This window comes from Taudactylus pleione, unplaced genomic scaffold (assembly GCF_031769625.1).
Source record: "Taudactylus pleione unplaced genomic scaffold, aTauple2 ptg000201l, whole genome shotgun sequence".
Taxonomy (NCBI): Eukaryota; Metazoa; Chordata; class Amphibia; order Anura; family Myobatrachidae; genus Taudactylus; species Taudactylus pleione.
The window spans coordinates 3,877,866-3,896,147 of record NW_028284603.1 but is presented as its reverse complement, the minus strand read 5'-3'; the positions used below and the strand labels follow the sequence as shown (position 1 = coordinate 3,896,147).

Below are 18,282 nucleotides of genomic sequence, written 5' to 3'. Positions count from 1 at the left end.
GCATACAGGATATATATTTAAATATACACCATGCGACGCGATGGGGGATCCGACGTCCGCTATATCGGACAGTCCCCACACACGGTGCGATCAGGTGGCCGACCGCCAAATATGCCTGCTCCCCCCTTCCCCACCCACATAGCGCTGCATGGGATCGCACATCACATCCCCAGACCGACTAAACCGACTAAACCTGCAGTAAGATCTGGGTTTGCGATGTACGACCCCAGGGGTGCGCGCACTGGCCAATATCATGCCCATACAGGGTACAATATAGCAGCCAAATCGTACCAATATGTCGGATCGGCTGCTTTATCGCACAGAGTATGGGCACCTTTCGTTTGTTACTCATCATTGTCAATGTGGATTTGCACCAACTTATACTTAGTGTACAAGTTATGGCATATTTTTATTTCTTTCCTACTTCGCATAGACGCAAAGTTGCAGCAGAGTTTTGCATAAATTGAATATCACAGTGGAACGGCCTATTTGTCAGAGGAGTAAAGTCCCAATGACTTGTGGTTTGTTTTGCCATGCATCCAATTCTAAGCCCCAAGGTGTTCATCTAGAGCAGGGATGGGGAATCTCAGGCCCAGGGACCATATAAGGCCCCCGGAATCATTTGTTCTGGCCCGCTGAGCTTTTTTCTACTAGCCTCATCTGGCTAGCAGGGTGCCTAGGATGGCACTCTGCAGCCAGAATCTGTGCAGAAGTACCGCCTGGAGCGTCCTTAGGACTGCCCTTACAGCTCCTCGGAGCATCCTCAGGATGCTCCGGGCATTACTGTAATCACCGGAGATTGTGATCCCGCCCCGTGTGACATCACATGGAGGGACGTGGCCTGCACCGTGCCCACAAATAATGTCCTTTGTATCAAAATGGCCCTCAGCAGATGAAAGGTTCCACACCCCTGATTTAGAGAATAGCCATGTGAATTTCAGTGAAATATATTAATGAAAAGAATTACTGTGTTTTCAGTAAACTATATAAAGTAAGTGTAGATAAATGCTGCATAAGTTATTCACAATGTGAATAGTACCTGGTATCCATTACTTTCATCATCTGTGTCTGTCCACTTACCTCACCTACATCTCATCATCATCATAACTGGGGCACATCTGATTGCTGACACTATGGTGACCGTGATTGATTGGCATAAGAGCAGTACCAGGTAGCAGTCCCGGAGGGCACGCTGCTACATCGCATCCATGCAAATAGGGGATACATTTCTGATTCTCTTCTTCCAGGGAGCATGATGTATTTTATGCATTTTTGCTTCTGTTAATTTCATGCCAATTATGCTCCTGTCAAAGCATGTATACTAGCCGCCAGATATGGAACTTGGTAAATAAAATTCAAAGCTCAAATGTATCTCATAAATCATTCAGACAGTACTGTTCCATTCCATATAATATATTTTATAGACTATTATTCTTTACTAGCTGCTGTTCCTGGGCTTTTATTACCCCGTCAGTCTTCCACCCCCCCCCCCCCCTTCCCATCTCTCTTTCCCTTTTCCCTCCATCTCTCTGTCATTTTGAAACCCCTATATTGCTATTAAAGGATAATAATAATAAATCTGCCATCTCATTTATTTGTTTATTCTGAATGCAGAACAGTCTCTGTCCCAAGTATGTTCTAACTCATTTACTGTTGTTTCTTTACCACATCTGCTAAGAGATTGTCCCAAACATCCATTACTTCTTCATGAAAGGAATATTTTCTAAAATCATCTTTTAGGCCTCATAACCTCTGGCTTATTGCTTGCATCATTTCACATTAGTGAGAAAAAATTGCTTATCAAATGCAAACATGTCTTACCGGTGTATGAGCGTACTCTGTAGGCTCGCATGTTTGTTTGCATCCATCTCCAAAACCTCCCACCATAGTATAAGTAAAATGTAAGTAAGGGAACACTAGGGGGGTAAATTTACTAAGAATCGTCTCTGATCGAGTTTTGCCGATTAGAAACTCGATTTGCATCGCCCAAACTCGGGTGACTTTAGGCTTCTGAAACACTCAATTTACCCTACTCGGTTTTCTCCCCATATTTTTAGGAACCAGGACAGGCTGAGGCGCCCGGTTATGCTTTTTTGGGGGGGCACTACATACCTACCACACTACAGTATGAACTGTATGGGTGTTGTTTTGTCATTTTGAGAAGACCCCAGGATGCTACGGAGACCAGCGCAAGTACTTAGGTGAGTATAGGATTTTATTTACAGGTAACCCATTAGAATTCTACTTGGAGAAGGGGACCGAACATTTGGCAGCAGATATGTATGTGTGAGTGTGATAGGTATGTAATAAAATTTTACGTACTACGTTCTGTGTGTCTTTTAGTTTTTTTTTTAAGATTTTTACAACAGGGGTATGGGTGCTAAAGCCGCCTGCTGGCACTTGTAGTGCCACAAGTGCCAAAGAGCAAGCACACTCGCACCTGTAGTTCGAGGCAAGTGCTGGTTTTAAAAATAGGGGGAACCCTACTCAATTTTTCCCCGTATTTTTAAAACCAGGGCTGGCTCAGCAGCCCAGTGCTGTTTCCTAAAATACGGGGGAAACCTACTAATTTTTTCCCACTGTATTTTTAGGAACCAGCACTGGCTGAGGCGCCCGGGGCTGGTTAAGCTTTCCTTTGGGGGTTCCACGTCATTTTAAAAAAACATGCAACTAATCACACTGATCTGTGTATGTTTCTGACAAACTCGCAGCTCAGGAGCTGGTCTATTTGAAACTTCTATTTAGCTCTGAGTTTGCTACATTTACACCCGTGATTGTAATCATGATTCTTGGTAAATACCCGAGTTGTATCTTTTTCACTGAAAGTACTTTCGAGTTTGGTGTCTTGAATCGAGTTTGCATTCTCACCCGAGATTTTGCAACTCGATCTAGAAATCTCTCAAGAGTTTGTCTTTAGTAGAAGTCCAAGTTGGTGAAAATGGCAAAACTCACCCGAGATTGCAATCGCGACCAAACACGAATCTTAGTAAATTTACCCCTAGAAACTAGTTAGACCCATTTACTATATATGCGCTTTACACTGTAATCTATCCCCAAATTCCACAGTTCCTTTATTGGAATAATTTATCAAATTGAGGATGGTACTAATAAATCTATCCAATTGAGTCAGCATAGCCGGAGAGGGATCTTCAGATCCTCCCATGTCAGGCTTCACTGTGCACATGTGCTGATCAATATTTGAGCATGCGCATTACATATACCGGGTTTGAACCAATTATTTATTTATTATCAGCTATTTATATAGTGCACGCATTGCTCTGGAGAGAATATTTGAACTTTCACATCATTCCCTGCCCTAGTGGAGCTTATAATCCACCTGTACACACACATACTGTACACAGTAAGGTAATTTGTAAGCAGCCAATTAACCACCAGTATATTTTTGGATTGTGGGAGGAAACCAGAGCACCCGGAGAAAACCCACACAAGCACGTTCACTGGCTGGTTGGGAAGTGTTTCAATAAAAATTGTGCTTTTATGTGAAAGATGCCCTCAATGACGCAGTCACGGCCAGAGCTTGCTGCAGCCATGCCATCCATCCCAAATAGGGCTTATATTGGGTGCATATGCACTGTCTGGTCTCCGCCAAAGAGATTAATTTAGTTGGTATTATTAACAATAATACTAAAAGACAATATCAATCTTTACCGGTTGGAAACAAAGGTGCGACGTGATGGGGGATCTGACGTCCGACATATCGGGCGGTGCCCACACACGGTGCGATCGGGTGGCCGACTGTCTGATATGCCGGCTCCCCCACCCGCACAGCGCTGCATGGGATCGCACATCGCATCCCCAGATCAACTGAAACTGCAGTAAGATCTGGGGGTGCGATGTACGAACTCACGGATGCGCGCCCATACACGGTATGATATAGCAGCCAAATCGTACCAATTCGTCGGATGGGCTGATCTATTGCACCGTGTATGGGCACCTTAAGAGTCTTTAGGTCTGATTCAGAGATTTACGCAATCCTGATATTTACGCAGATCGAACGATTGTTTGTCAGTGCGCATGAGTAGAACCCGCACTGCCCCTGCAAAGTGATCGCACTGCGATTACGTATGCACTGAGGATTCACTCTCAGAGTGAGTGACAGATAGTCAGCGTTTGAAGGAATTAATGGGGGTGGTCAATGGCAAGCATGTCTGACCGTTTAAAGTAACGCCGTTACATGGGCGTGCATAAATTAGCCATTGCAATCTCCTACGCCTACGCAGCATGACAGCCCTCTGCGTGTCAGGAGAGCTGCCAATTGTGCGGCTGGTCAGACCTGCCCCAAGGGCAAGTAAGCCGCTTGATGTGTGTCGATGTTACCAATAGTTACGCAGGTAAGCGACGTTGTACACATATGAGAAGGCAGCAGAGCCGGCTGTGCTTTGGCAGCAATTAGCATATTTCCGCAGCTGTATTCTGTGCAAAATCGCAGCTGCGATCACATTAGCGTCCATCTCTGAATCAGGCCCATAGTTTGCAGCAAAGCTATTGGACTGAAATGGAAATGGCATCTCCCCGTATAGCATGACCCAAAATCAGGGACAAATTGTTCTGCTCATCTGTGGATCCATTTCTGACAATGACGGCAGAAAGTAAAACCCTACAATACAGGAATATAATCACCTCTGATAATACTTTAGATCTGACTTTGTGAGCTTAAATCCCAAAAGCAATAGCTGCGCAATTTTCATGCACTTTATTTCATGGAACAATTTGTGAAATTGAACCTAAATCAATTCACAAATCTTTTGTTAATGGTTCAAATAAAAAAAGAAGTTACTTTAAAGATACTGATGAAATATAATATATAATATAAACGTGTTCTATGTGTTACGTTTTACTTTTTTATTTATTTTTTTTTACAGGTTTTTTTTTATTGCATTTCAAATGACAATTTTATCTAAAATGTTGAATCTTTTTGCCTGATTTTTTTTTTGTGTCTGGGCTTAAAGCTGATCAGTTGCAAATCCTATTAATTGCAATTTTCAATCCAAGTTATAGAAGGTAACTGGTCACAGGGGATACAGTCACTCACCATATTGGCATTCATAGGGGTAAAGATGAGAGTTTTTAGAAATGGAGAGGTTGCCCATAGCAACCAATCAGATTATCTTCTAGAAGGTGCTAGTTAAATGTTAAGTAGAATCTGAGTAATTGCTAATGCTATGGGCAACAACTCCATTTCTAAAAACTCTCATCTTAGTCAATTTACCCCCTAATGTCAAAACCATAATGTCGACAGGTAACATGATAAACATGTTCACATTGTCATTGACATGAGTGTCGACATAATGAATGTCAACAAAACATACTGAGCCTGGTCCCAGGATAACTATGGGTCTGATGAATAAAACTAGCACACAACTATTTAGTTTTCCTTCACAGCTAGTGTTCCGATAAAAAGGTTAAGAATCCATTTAAGTGAAAGTACTGTAGTGAAAGAGTTTTAATGCTTAGCTCAGTCAGCAAAGTAGTGGTCAAGGATTATAATTTATTAGATATGATTAGGCAGTGTTGAGACGAGTGGAATCGTAGCATAATTCCATGCTAATCAAGTTTTGAAGCAGAACAGGTAATTCTGAAGTACTTTCAGATCTGCTATTGCAATTTGATTTCTGCACTTGCAAATTTTCATTATGCTGAATTTATAGTCTATGAAAAGAGTCTATGAAAAGAGCTTATGTGACAATTATCAGTTGTGATTTCGGGATATGCAGTATTTATCAGTATTTAACTTTTCTGTAAATTAACAAACATTCTGTATCGCCTCTTATTACAGCGATGCAGAAAGTGATTGCATCACAATTGATTAATTTCCAACCGTCCGGAGAAGTTCTGCGTAATATTGCAGAGTTTGAATAACATGCTCAGTGCGATAAGTGTGCCGCAGGTATGTATATGGAGCTAAGTCCACATAGCAGATTGGCTTAACCATGGAGTCGGTTTATTAACCAAGTAGAAACAAGTAGCGTATGACACAGGATTAATTAGTAGGTACAGACTGCAGAGATATTGGCAGTTGCAGCCTGGAGCATATTATCATTATTATATTATCCTAAATTTACATAAGTGCCACAAGGGTTCCGCAACGCCTAACAAAGTACATAAACAATTGCGTAGAACAATACAACAGTAACTTACAGTACAAGACAGTGCAGGATAAGTAGTACATAAACATTGCTGCAACAACGGTCATAACCCTAAAGTAAGTAGTAAGGTAGCAGAAGTCAAGGGTTAAGTTCCGTAAGTAATAGTAAGTTAAGGAAAAGCACATGTTGAAGAGGGCCCTGATCGTAAGAGCTTACATTCTAAAGGGTAAGGGTAGACACACAGGGGTGATACAGATTGGGTAGATAGTGAGCATGGGACAGAGTGTTAGGATGAGAGATGGAAGGGCTTGATAAAGAAATGGGTCTTAAGAGCTTGTTTGAAGTTTTGCAGAGAGGTGGAAAATTAGAGTTAGAGAAATCCAGATGTATAGTAGGAAGCAGCAGGTGCAAAATCTTGGAGGCAGTCATGGGAAGAAGAAATCAGTTGACAGGAGAGACGGCATTCATTAGCGGAGCGAACAGGGTGGACGTAAATGTGAAAGGAGATAAGTTCAGAGATATAACTGGGAGAGGAATCGGTTTTGTAAGTCAGTGAGAGAAGCTTGAATTGGGTTCTGAAGGGGAAGGGGAGTCAGTGTAAGGCTTGCAGGAGAGGGGAGACAGATGAAGTACGTTTGGATAGGAAGATGACCCGAGCAGCAGCATTGAGGACAGATTGGAGCGGAGAGAGGTGGGAGTCAGGGAGGCCAGATAGGGAGGTTACAGTAGTACAATCTGGAGATAACCCGTGAGTGGATGAGGGTCCGATCCTGTAAATAATTCTGACAGGGGAATGGAAGGGCTGTGAAAGGTACTGAATGTGTGGTTTGAAGGTGTGGAAGGAATCAAGCACAACTCCAAGACAGCGAACCTGGGGGCTAGAGGAGAAGGTTGTGCCATCATGGGGTCTGCTGGGCGTTGTACTGCACCAGGTGTAGTATACACTGGGAGCGCTTGTAGCATATAATAATGCCAGTGGGGTGCTTGGTATGCTAAGCGGTGGTGACACAGTGGAGTTTCGGAGTCTCGTGGCTTCAGACAGCATGGAGTACTAGGGAGCACTTCCATCCATACAGGAGAAAGACACAGGGTTCTAGTGCCCACTGGATCTGGGGCCAGGTTGCGCAGACCATTTGTCTCTAACACATAAAACCATGATGCCAATGTCTTTTAGTTCTGCGGATGCGAGAGCTGATAAGTCCAAGCATGCCATGAAGTGCACTTCTAATTGGCCCAAGGAGATAAATCACACAGCAGGATAAGCATAAGCTCCAGCCTGCTTGACTCTTCACATATCCAGCGGTCCAGTAAGATGCCATAATGCCACGCTGAGACGTTGTTATGTTTTATTTGAAAGCAGCAAAAAGTGAACCTTTGCGCCTAATAAAGGACTACAAGTTTTATGTATGGGGACAGCATTAAGTTGCATTAAATGTGTTAGTGCCAGATAAATTTGTAAGGTTTCTGGGGTTTTTAATTTGATAAATACTACGAAGCGGTGAGTGAGCCATTTCCAGCACAGCTTTAGTTCTTCTTGGAATTTTTGCTTACCACTGGTTGGTAAAAAGACTCCTTGGTTAGGTAGGCACTTGGAATGCTTAGATCATAATTACAGGGCCGCCTAAACTTGGCATGGGCCTTAGTACTAGGAAAGGTGTGTGGCCACTGGGTGGGAAGGAGGAGCACGGCAATGACTCCTACTGTAGCAGTATACATAACTATAGTACATGCGCACGGGGGACATGATTGTAGCATCGTGAAGAAGGTGTGGGGTTTTAGGTCTCCCCTGCATATTCCATCAGAAAAATATTGTGCAATTTCATGACCAAGTGGAGAATGATCTGTATATTTCTCTAATTAGATTTAAACTGTTCTCTAGACTATGGTGAAAGCACCTACACAAATTACATTCATTTTTCAAAACTATTTACATCAGGTGATGTACTGTACTAGGAAGGACTAGAATCACCTGTAACTAGTGTTAGCATTTTCATTTTCACAGCAGAGCCAGAATAAGGCCCAACATGTCTATTGTGTAAAGTAGTGTCAAATAGAAATCTATATGTGGGGTCTATACATCAATCGGGGGCTTTACTTAAGTATCCACATCGCCGTGGGGGATACTTATCACAGTAGCAATTCATCATTGCTCTGTTGTGGGAACACTTGCTCCGAAAAGCAGCTGTCCCCAGTGTGTAGCACTGCTACCGTCACCGGCTTCTACCCATGTGTGACCTGAAGTCACACGTGCGCAAAGCCGCTGGGGAGGCAGTGAGGAGGCAGCGGAGGGAACCGCTCAGATCCCTCTTCGCATCCCCTGAACTCCTTCCATAAGGAGGGGCAGAGCTCAGACAACAAACACCATCTGAAGATGGCAGGAGTCTGGAGAATATCAGGTGGTCCTATCGGACCCATGATAAATAGCTGGTTACCGTAAATATGCGGAATCTAGCATTTCCACATGTGTAACGGGCAAGTGTTTTCACTTGATCACCTGATAGCCAAACTGGCTGTAGCTGTGTGGCTCTTATAAAGCATTTTGATTTATGCTATACCAACAGTGCAGGCAGCTACACGTTTCATGGCCTGTGATAACTCTATCTGGCAAATGTGTGCTCCTCTCTTTGGGTATTCCTGGCTCAAAAACTGGATTTGTGTCTATTGTCTACCACCTCACCTGATCTATTCCTGGACTGACTATTCGCTAGGCTAATACACTTATAGCATCCCCATGTTTATATTTGTATTCAACATTTAGCTTTCAGTAGCTTGTTGCGATCTGAAAGGAGCAATCAGTTCAAATCAGAACCTCAAAGATGCACCAGAAGCCTGGGATTGCCATAGGATAGAGCATACCACTCACCACTATACAATGTAGAGAGCTCCTTAATAAGCTGAAAGCAATACAGAGAGCATCCTAAATTATGAGTGCCATACAATACAGAGAGCATCTGAAGTTACTACTGTACAATATAGATAGCATCCCAGATACTGGCATACAATATTGAAGGCATTCTAGTGACCATCACACAATATAATTATTGACCCTCATCAATAATTAATCCGCTTCAAAAAACATTAACGCATTCAGTAGCATCATAACAACCCAATTCAACACTTAATTCATTTTTATAGCTCAACCCTATTTTCATTTAACTGCCATATCAACTGTTCATTAAATTCATATCCAGTCATTAACCTCTAATTACCTTACTGGGTTTCATAAAAATAACCTATTAGTTAACCCCACCTCTCAGTACTCTGCTTGGCTGGCATGCTTATACGGAGGCTTGCCGCGGAGAAAAGCCTCAGTAACTAATGGTACCCATCTATGAGATGTGATTGCACCCTGTGAGAAATTGCCACTCCCCCTTTCCAGTACACGTCTAGGGCACGCGCCACATCAGGGATGCCGGGGCCGAAGTATAGCCGTGGTTGTCAATATACAATTGTGTAACTCAAGGTTTAAAGGCATTTGGTATGAAAAGCTGGCTGCCGCATGACCGGCTGTACGATTCCCGGCTGCGGCAGCCCGACAAACCAGCAGAGCCCGGCAGCAGAAGCCCGACAGCGCTGGAAATCCCGATCGTCCCTAAGGTGAGTATAAACTAACCTAACCAACCCCCCTAACCCTAAACCTCCTTAGGGGTGCCTAAACCTAACCTCCCCCCTCTAATTGCCTAACCCTAACCCCACCTTCCCCGCTGCCTAACCCTAAGACCCCCCGGGGGAGCCAAACCCTAACCCTCCCTCCCCCTAGCCTAACCCTCCCTGGTGGGTGCCTAAGCCTAATTCCCCCCCGGGTGCCCTAAACCTAACCCTCCCACCCTGCGCGGCTGTCCGCTTGCGGCGTCCGGCATCCCTCCGAGTGGGATGCCGGGCGCCTCTCTCCCGGCGTCGGGAAAATGGAGGGCGTCTAGATTTTAGATGCCTGTCATTTAACCCTAGGCGGGATAGAGGATTCGGGAAGCCAGCGGCTGGGATTGCGGCCGCCGGCTTCCTAAACGTATCCTGGTGTAAAGCAATGTCTGTGCACAATCCACCTGTTTTCATTTGGTCCAACACCCTCCTCAAACCCTTTTGTTATTTGTATGGGAGCTTTACTTATGCGGGCAATACACGCTACAGATATTTGTAGCGTGTGCGCGGGTGACCGAGGGTTAAGTATCGCTCGGTTGGACATGCCGGATTGTCCTGCATGCCCGTCCGATGGATATTTATGATTTAAATTGTCGGCCGCATTGGGCAGTGTATGCCCAGCGGCGGCCGACAGACAGACATTTTCCTGCTCCTTCCCATGGAAGGAGCAGGGAAATGTCTCCTCCCCCGGGGGAGGAGCGCGGATGTCGGGGCTGATACACTGTGGGAAATCTCACAGTGTATGCAGTGGATATCTGCGGGCTGGCAGGCTGGCGGTCTGACAGGCATTTTATCTGGACGTGTATGCCCAGCTTAATTGTTTCAACCTTCAGATTCATGTAACTTGTGTGAGGCAGGAGACTAAAGTGAAATGTTTAACTTAATGTGTTCACATTGTAAAGAGGATTTAGTGGAGCGGTGCAGATCTGTGCAGACATGTGTCAGCAGAACACAAAACAAAACAGTCTGCAGCTGCCGTTTGAACGAGCAAGTGCTAGTAAATTGACCGCTGCTATAGCAGCTGCTCTTGTATACTGTACAAAGTTTTTGCCTACCATAGGTGTATTTTATCCCAATTTATAGGGGCAGCAAAACATTTGTATATTTATTAGTAAAAATAATACTCAGTATATTATAGGGGTGAACGGGTTCGGATTTCTGAAAGCCGAACCCCCCCGAGCCCCCCCTATCCGAGGCCGATCCGAGTCAGGCTCGACTTTTCCCGCCTGACTCGGATCTGAAATCGAGGCAAAACGTCATCATCCCGCCTTCCGGGTCTCGCGGGTTTTGGATTCTATATAAGGTACCCTCGTCGGCGCCATTTTCTCACTCGGCTGTGGACAGTGAAGAGGGAGGGTGGGAGTTAGGGCTGGCTGGGCTGTGTAGTGTAGTGCAGTGTAGTGTTGTGCTGTGCTGCTGTTGTCCATAGGGGCTGTGTCCACTCCTTCAAAGTCCATAGGGGCTGGCTGGACTGTGTTGTGCAGTCAGTTGTCCATAGGGGCTGTGTCCACTCCAAAGTCCTGTGCAGTGTCCCAGTCCTAAAGGGGTGCTGTAGTGTTGTCCAGGGGGTGCTCTGTCCATCAGGGGTGCTCCACCAAAGTGCAAAATAAAAATAAAAAAATTCTGTGTTTGTGAATTGTGTGCGCAGTAGCCGCACATGCATCAACAAAGTAGCGCCTAGCGTGCGCCTGTGTCATAATTAAAGGGCCAGCTGGCTTGACCGTTAAAGGGTGCTGTAACCCCCAAAGTGCACTCCAAACCAAATAAAAAAATATTTTCTGTGTTTGTGAATTGTGTGCACTGTGGCTGCACGTGCATCAACAAAGGAGCAGCACCAAGCGTGCGCCTGTGTCCCATAACTAAAGGGCTGGCTGGCTTGTCCGTTAAAGGGTGCTGTAACCCCCAAAGTGCACTCCAAAAAAAAAAATCGATATATTTTTTTGTGTTTGTGAATTGTGTGCGCAGTAGCCGCACGTGCATCAACAAAGTAGCGCCAAACGTGCGCCTGTGTCATAAGTAAAGGGCCGACTGGCTCGTCTGTTAAAGGGTGGTGTAACCCCCAAAGTGCATGCCAAACAAAATAAAAAAATATTTTTTGTGTTTATGTTAATTGTGTGCACGAGCATCAACAAAGGAGCAGCACCAAGCGTGCGCCTGTGTCCCATAAGTCTGTTAAAGGGTGGTGTAACCCCCAAAGTGCACTCCACAAAAAATAAACAATTCTTTTTTTTCTGTGTTTGTGTGCGAAATGTATGCGCAGTAGCTGCACGTGCATCAACACAGCAGCAGCGCCAAGCGTGCGCCTGTGTCATAAGTCATGGGCCGGTTTGGACATCTGGTCTGGACTGAAGGACATGCCAATAATTTCTGACATGTCTACTGTCACTGCATATGATACTGTGAATTGTGTGCACTGTGGCTGCACGTGCATCAACAAAGGAGCAGCGCCAAGCGTGTGCCTGTGTCATAAGTAAAGGGCCGGCTGGCTTGTCTGTTAAAGGGTGGTGTAACCCCCAAAATGCGCTCCACAAAAAATAAAAATTTCCTTTTTTTTCTGTCTTTGTGACATGTGTGGGCTGTAGCCGCACCTGCATCCTCAAAGCAGCAGCGACAAGCGTGCGTCTGTCTGTTAAAGGGTGGTGTAACCCCCAAAGTGCGCTCCAACAAAAATAAAATAATCTTCTTGTTTTCTGTGTTTGTTTGTGAAATGTATGCGCAGTAGCCGCACCTGCATCCTCAAAGCAGCAGTGACAAGCGTGCGTCTGTTTGTTAAAGGGTGGTGTAACCCTCAAAGTGCGCTCCACAAAAAATAAAAATTCTTCTTTTTTTTTCTATCTTTGTGAATTGTGTGGGCTGTAGCCGCACCTGCATCCTCAAAGCAGCAGCGACAAGCGTGCGTCTGTCTGTTAAAGGATTACATCGGTGGCAGCATCCAAGTAGACATGTCAGACTCTGAAAGAGTGTTTAGTGCAGCCGGGAACCTTGTCAGCGAAAGGCATAGGAGGTTGCTTCCACAAAATGTGGAGAAGATGATGTTCATAAAAATGAATTGTCAACTCTTCCAGGGAGACCAGCCTCCAGAACGTACAGAGGGACCTGTGGTGGTGGATTCCAGCGGGGACGAATTAATACTCTGTGAGGATGAGGATGTACACAACACTGAAGAGGGTGAGGAATCGGTGGATGAGGAGGATGAGGACGACATCTTGCCTCCGTAGAGCCAGTTTGTGCAGGGACAGATTAATTGCCAGCTTGTTTTGTGGGGGCCCAAACAAACCAATCATTTCAGCCACAGTCATGTGGCAGACCCTGGCGCTGAAATGATTGCTATGTTAAAGTGTGCATGTCCTGTTTATACAACATAAGGGTGGGTGGGAGGGCCCGCCTGACTCGACTTTTCCCGCCTGACTCGGATTTGAAATCGAGGCAAAACGTCATCATCCCGCCTTCCGGGTCTCGCGGGTTTTGGATCCTATATAAGGTACCCGCGTCGGCGCCATTTTCTCAATTGGCTGTGGACAGTGAAGAGGGAGGGTGGGAGTTAGGGCTGGCTGGGCTGTGTAGTGTAGTGCAGAGTAGTGTTGTGCTGTGCTGTGCTGCGCAGTGCTGCGCTGTGCTGCTGTTGTCCACTACTTCAAAGTCCATAGGGGCTGGCTGTGTTGTGCTGTGCTGCTGTTGTTAATAGGGGCTGTGTCCACTACTTCAAAGTCCATAGGGGCTGGCTGGACTGTGTTGTGCAGTCAGTTCTCCATAGGGGCTGTGTCCACTCCAAAGTCCTGTGCAGTGTCCCAGTCCTAAAGGGGTGCTGTAGTGTTGTCCAGGGGGTGCTCTGTCCATCAGGGGTGCTCCCCCCAAGTGCTAAAAATATAATATTTTTTCTGTGTTTGTGAATTGTGTGCGCAGTAGCCGCACGTGTATCAACAAAGTAGTGCCAAGCGTGCGCCTGTGTCATAAGTAAAGGGCCGGCTGGCTTGACCGTCAAAGGGTGCTGTAACCCCCAAAGTACACTCCAGTCCAAACCAAAAAAATATATATTTTCTGTGTTTGTGAATTGTGTGCGCAGTAGCCGCACATGCATCAACAAAGTAGTGCCAAGCGTGCGCCTGTGTCATAAGTAAAGGGCCGGCTGGCTTGACCGTTAAAGGGTGCTGTAACCCCCAAAGTACACTCCAAACCAAATAACAAAATATTTTTTCTGTGTTTGTGAATTGTGTGCGCAGTAGCCGCACGTGCATCAACAAAGTAGTGCCAAGCGTGCGCCTGTGTCATAAGTAAAGGGCCAGCTGGCTTGACCGTTAAAGGGTGCTGTAACCCCCAAAGTACACTCTAAACCAAATAACAAAATATTTTCTGTGTTTGTGAATTCTGTGTGCAGTAGCCGCACGTGCATCAACAAAGTAGTGCCAAGCGTGCGCCTGTGTTATAAGTAAAGGGCCGGCTGGCTTGACCGTTAAAGGGTGCTGTAACCCCCAAAGTACACTACAAACCAAATAACAAAATATTTTTTCTGTGTTTGTGAATTGTGTGCGCAGTAGCCGCACGTGCATCAACAAAGTAGTGCCGAGCGTGCGCCTGTGTCATAAGTAAAGGGCCGGCTGGCTTGACCGTTAAAGGGTGCTGTAACCCCCAAAGTACACTCTAAACCAAATAACAAAATATTTTTTCTGTGTTTGTGAATTGTGTGCGCAGTAGCCGCACGTACATCAACAAAGTAGTGCCAAGCGTGCGCCTGTGTCATAAGTAAAGGGCCGGCTGGCTTGACCGTTAAAGGGTGCTGTAACCCCCAAAGTACTCTCCAGTCCAAACCAAATAAAAAAATATTTTCTGTGTTTGTGAATTGTGTGCGCAGTAGCCGCACGTGCATCAACAAAGTAGTGCCAAATGTGCGCCTGTGTCATAAGTAAAGGGCTGGCTGGCTTGACCGTTAAAGGGTGCTGTAACCCCCAAAGTACACTCCAAACCAAATAACAAAATATTTTTTCTGTGTTTGTGAATTGTGTGCGCAGTAGCCGCACGTGCATCAACAAAGTAGTGCCAAGCGTGCGCCTGTGTCATAAGTAAAGGGCCGGCTGGCTTGACCGTTAAAGGGTGCTGTAACCCCCAAAGTACACTCCAAACCAAATAATAAAATATTTTTTCTGTGTTTGTGAATTGTGTGCGCAGTAGCCGCACGTGCATCAACAAAGTAGTGCCAAGCGTGCGCCTGTGTCATAAGTAAAGGGCCGGCTGGCTTGACCGTTAAAGGGTGCTGTAACCCCCAAAGTACACTCCAGTCCAAACCAAAAAAATATATATTTTCTGTGTTTGTGAATTGTGTGCACTGTGGCTGCACGTGCACCAACAAAGGAGCATCGCCAAGCGTGCGCCTGTGTCCCATATGTAAAGAGCCGGCTGGCTCATTTCTTAAAGGGTGGTGTAACCCACAAAGTGCACTACTCTCCAGCAAAAATAAAAAAATATTTTCTGTGTTTGTGTGCGCTTTAGCCGCACGTATATATCAATATAACATAAATGGAGGACCAAACTTTCTCTGATAAAAATAAAATAGGGAAAGATCAAGAACCACTTCCTCCTAGTGCTGTTGCTGCTGCTGGGAGTTGTTCATCATCCCGAAGAGGAAGTAGGAACACCACAACTTTTACTAAACAATTGACCCTCCAACAGTCCCTAGCGATGAGGATGAAGTACGGCAGCAGTCATCCTGAAACAAAACGTATAACTGAGGCCTTGACTGCTATGTTGGTGTTAGACGTGGGTCCGGTATCCGCCATTAGTGCAGTGGGATTTAGACAATTGGTGGAGGTAGTGAGTCCCCGGTTCCAAATCCCATCTAGATTCCACCTGCATCCTCAAAGCAGCAGCGACAAGCGTGCGTCTGTCTGTTAAAGGGTGGTGTAACCCTCAAAGTGCGCTCCACAAACAATAAAAAATTTCAAATTTTTTTTCTGTCTTTGTGAAATGTGTGGGCTGTAGCCGCACCTGCATCCTTAAAGCAGCAGCGACAAGCGTGCGTCTGTCTGTTAAAGGGTGGTGTAACCCTAAAAGTGCGCTCCACAAACAATAAAAATATTCTTTTTTTTTCTGTCTTTGTGAATTGTGTGGGCTGTAGCCGCACCTGCATCCTCAAAGCAGCAGCGACAAGCATGCGTCTGTCTGCTAAAGGGTGGTGTAACCCTCAAAGTGTGCTCCACAAACAATTAAAAAATTCTTATTTTTTTTTCTGTCTTTGTGAAATGTGTGGGCTGTAGCCGCACCTGCATCCTTAAAGCAGCAGCGACAAGCGTGCGTCTGTCTGTTAAAGGGTGGTGTAACCCTCAAAGTGCGCTCCACAAACAATAAAAATATTCTTTTTTTTTTCTGTCTTTGTGAATTGTGTGGGCTGTAGCCGCACTTGCATCCTCAAAGCAGCAGCGACAAGCGTGCGTCTGTCTGTTAAAGGGTGGTGTAACCCTCAAAGTGTGCTCCACAACAATAAAAATATTCTTTTTTTTCTGTCTTTGTGAAATGTGTGGACTGTAGCCGCACCTGCATCCTTAAAGCAGCAGCGACAAGCGTGCGCCTGTCTGTTAAAGGGTGGTGTAACCCTCAAAGTGCGCTCCACAAACAATAAAAATATTCTTCTTTTTTTTTCTGTCTTTGTGAATTGTGTGGGCTGTAGCCGCACTTGCATCCTCAAAGCAGCAGCGACAACCATGCGTCTGTCTGTTAAAGGGTGGTGTAACCCTCAAAGTGCTCCAAAAAATAAAAAATATTTTTTTTATGTGTTTGTGACTTGTGTGCGATGTAGCCGCATGTGCAGCAACACAGTAGCAGCGCCAAGCATGCGCCTGTGTCATAAGTCAAGGGCCGGTTTGGACATCTGGTCCGGACTGAAGGACGTGCCAACAATTTCTGACAAGTCTACTGTCACTGCATATGATACTGTCCTCAAAGCAGAAGCGACAAGCGTGCGTCTGTCTGTTAAAGGGTGGTGTAACTCTCAAAGTGCGCTCCGCAAACAATAAAAATATTATTTTTTTTTCTGTCTTTGTGAATTGTATGGGCTGTAGCCGCACTTGCATCCTCAAAGCAGCAGCGACAAGCATGCGTCTGTCTGTTAAAGGGTGGTGTAACCCTCAAAGTGTGCTCCACAAACAATAAAAATATTCTTCTTTTTTTTTCTGTCTTTGTGAAATGTGTGGGCTGTAGCCGCACCCACATCCTTATGGATGAGGATGTACACAACACTGAAGAGGGTGAGGAATCGGAGGATGAGGACGACATCTTGCCTCCGTAGAGCCAGTTTGTGCAGGGACAGATTAATTGCCAGCTTGTTTTGTGGGGGCCCAAACGAACCAATCATTTCAGCCACAGTCGTGTGGCAGACCCTGGCGCTGAAATGTTTGGTTTGTTAAAGTGTGCATGTCCTGTTTATACAACATAAGGGTGTGTGGGAGGACAATTCCATCTTGCACCTCTTTTTTTTCTTTGAATTATGTACTGTTTGGGGCCTAGTTTTTCAAACTGCCATCCTGTCTGCCACTGCAGTGTCACTCCTAGATGGACCACGTGTTTGTGCCGCCCACTCGTATCTCTTAGCTTAGTCATCCAGCTACCTCGGTGCAACCTTTTGGATATAAAAACACTATTGTGAGGTGTGAGGTGTTCAGAATAGACTGGAAATGAGTGGAAATTAAGGTTATTGAGGTTAATAATAGCATAGGAGCAGAAAAACACACAAATTCTGTGATTTTAGCTGTTTTTATGCTTTTTAAAAAAAAAATACAGATCCAAAACACAAAACCCAGAACCCAAAACACGGAAGGGTGGTTTTGGCAAAACCAATCCAGATCCAAAACACGAAGAAAGATCCAGTTCCAAAACCAAAACACAAAACACGAAAAGTGGCCGGTGCACACCCCTAGTTGTGACACACCCCGAAATGGTCACGACACGCCTGCATTCTTTGCTGCCACTCCACGTTACCTCCCTCAAACGCTGCCTGACTGTCAATCACACTGTGAATAAATAGTCGCTCATAATGTACCCTGACACATGCGCTGTGCGACTTAGACGCATGTGCAGATCGCCGATTATCGTTCAACTGCAAAACATCAGCATAGTGTACAGCTCTGAATCAGGTCCATAGTCCCAAAAAACAACAGTTTTGCTCCCATATACCCTATTATGACTTTACACTTCCCAGAATACATCATTACTGTATGGCCAAACTCAGTATTCACCATCACTACACTATTATCCTCAGCATGAATTCTCACTGCACTACCTCTCCCAGCATTAACCAACACTACATGATTACAGTATTTACCATCAGTATACTATTACATATTTGCCAGCAGTTGTCTGGGCATAATTGAGATAAATTGAAGGCATTGCAGTGGGTGCATACCTAAAAAAAATGCTGGGATGCCCCCAACCCCCTATATTCTGCTTAAATAGCTTTTAATTGCCATGCTAATCTGCTAGGCACTTACTCACATTTTGTGTGTGGAAGAAAATGACCCTATTCTTATACACCCTGGTGTACAGGTCTGTT

At 45.1% G+C, this 18,282-nt stretch overlaps 1 protein-coding gene across 1 annotated transcript in view; it reads right to left on the bottom strand.

Moving 5' to 3' along the window:
* The window catches only part of PCSK2 (proprotein convertase subtilisin/kexin type 2), a 195,006-nt gene that overhangs the window by 114,439 nt on the left and 62,285 nt on the right, over positions 1-18,282 (bottom strand). The window lies entirely within an intron of this gene.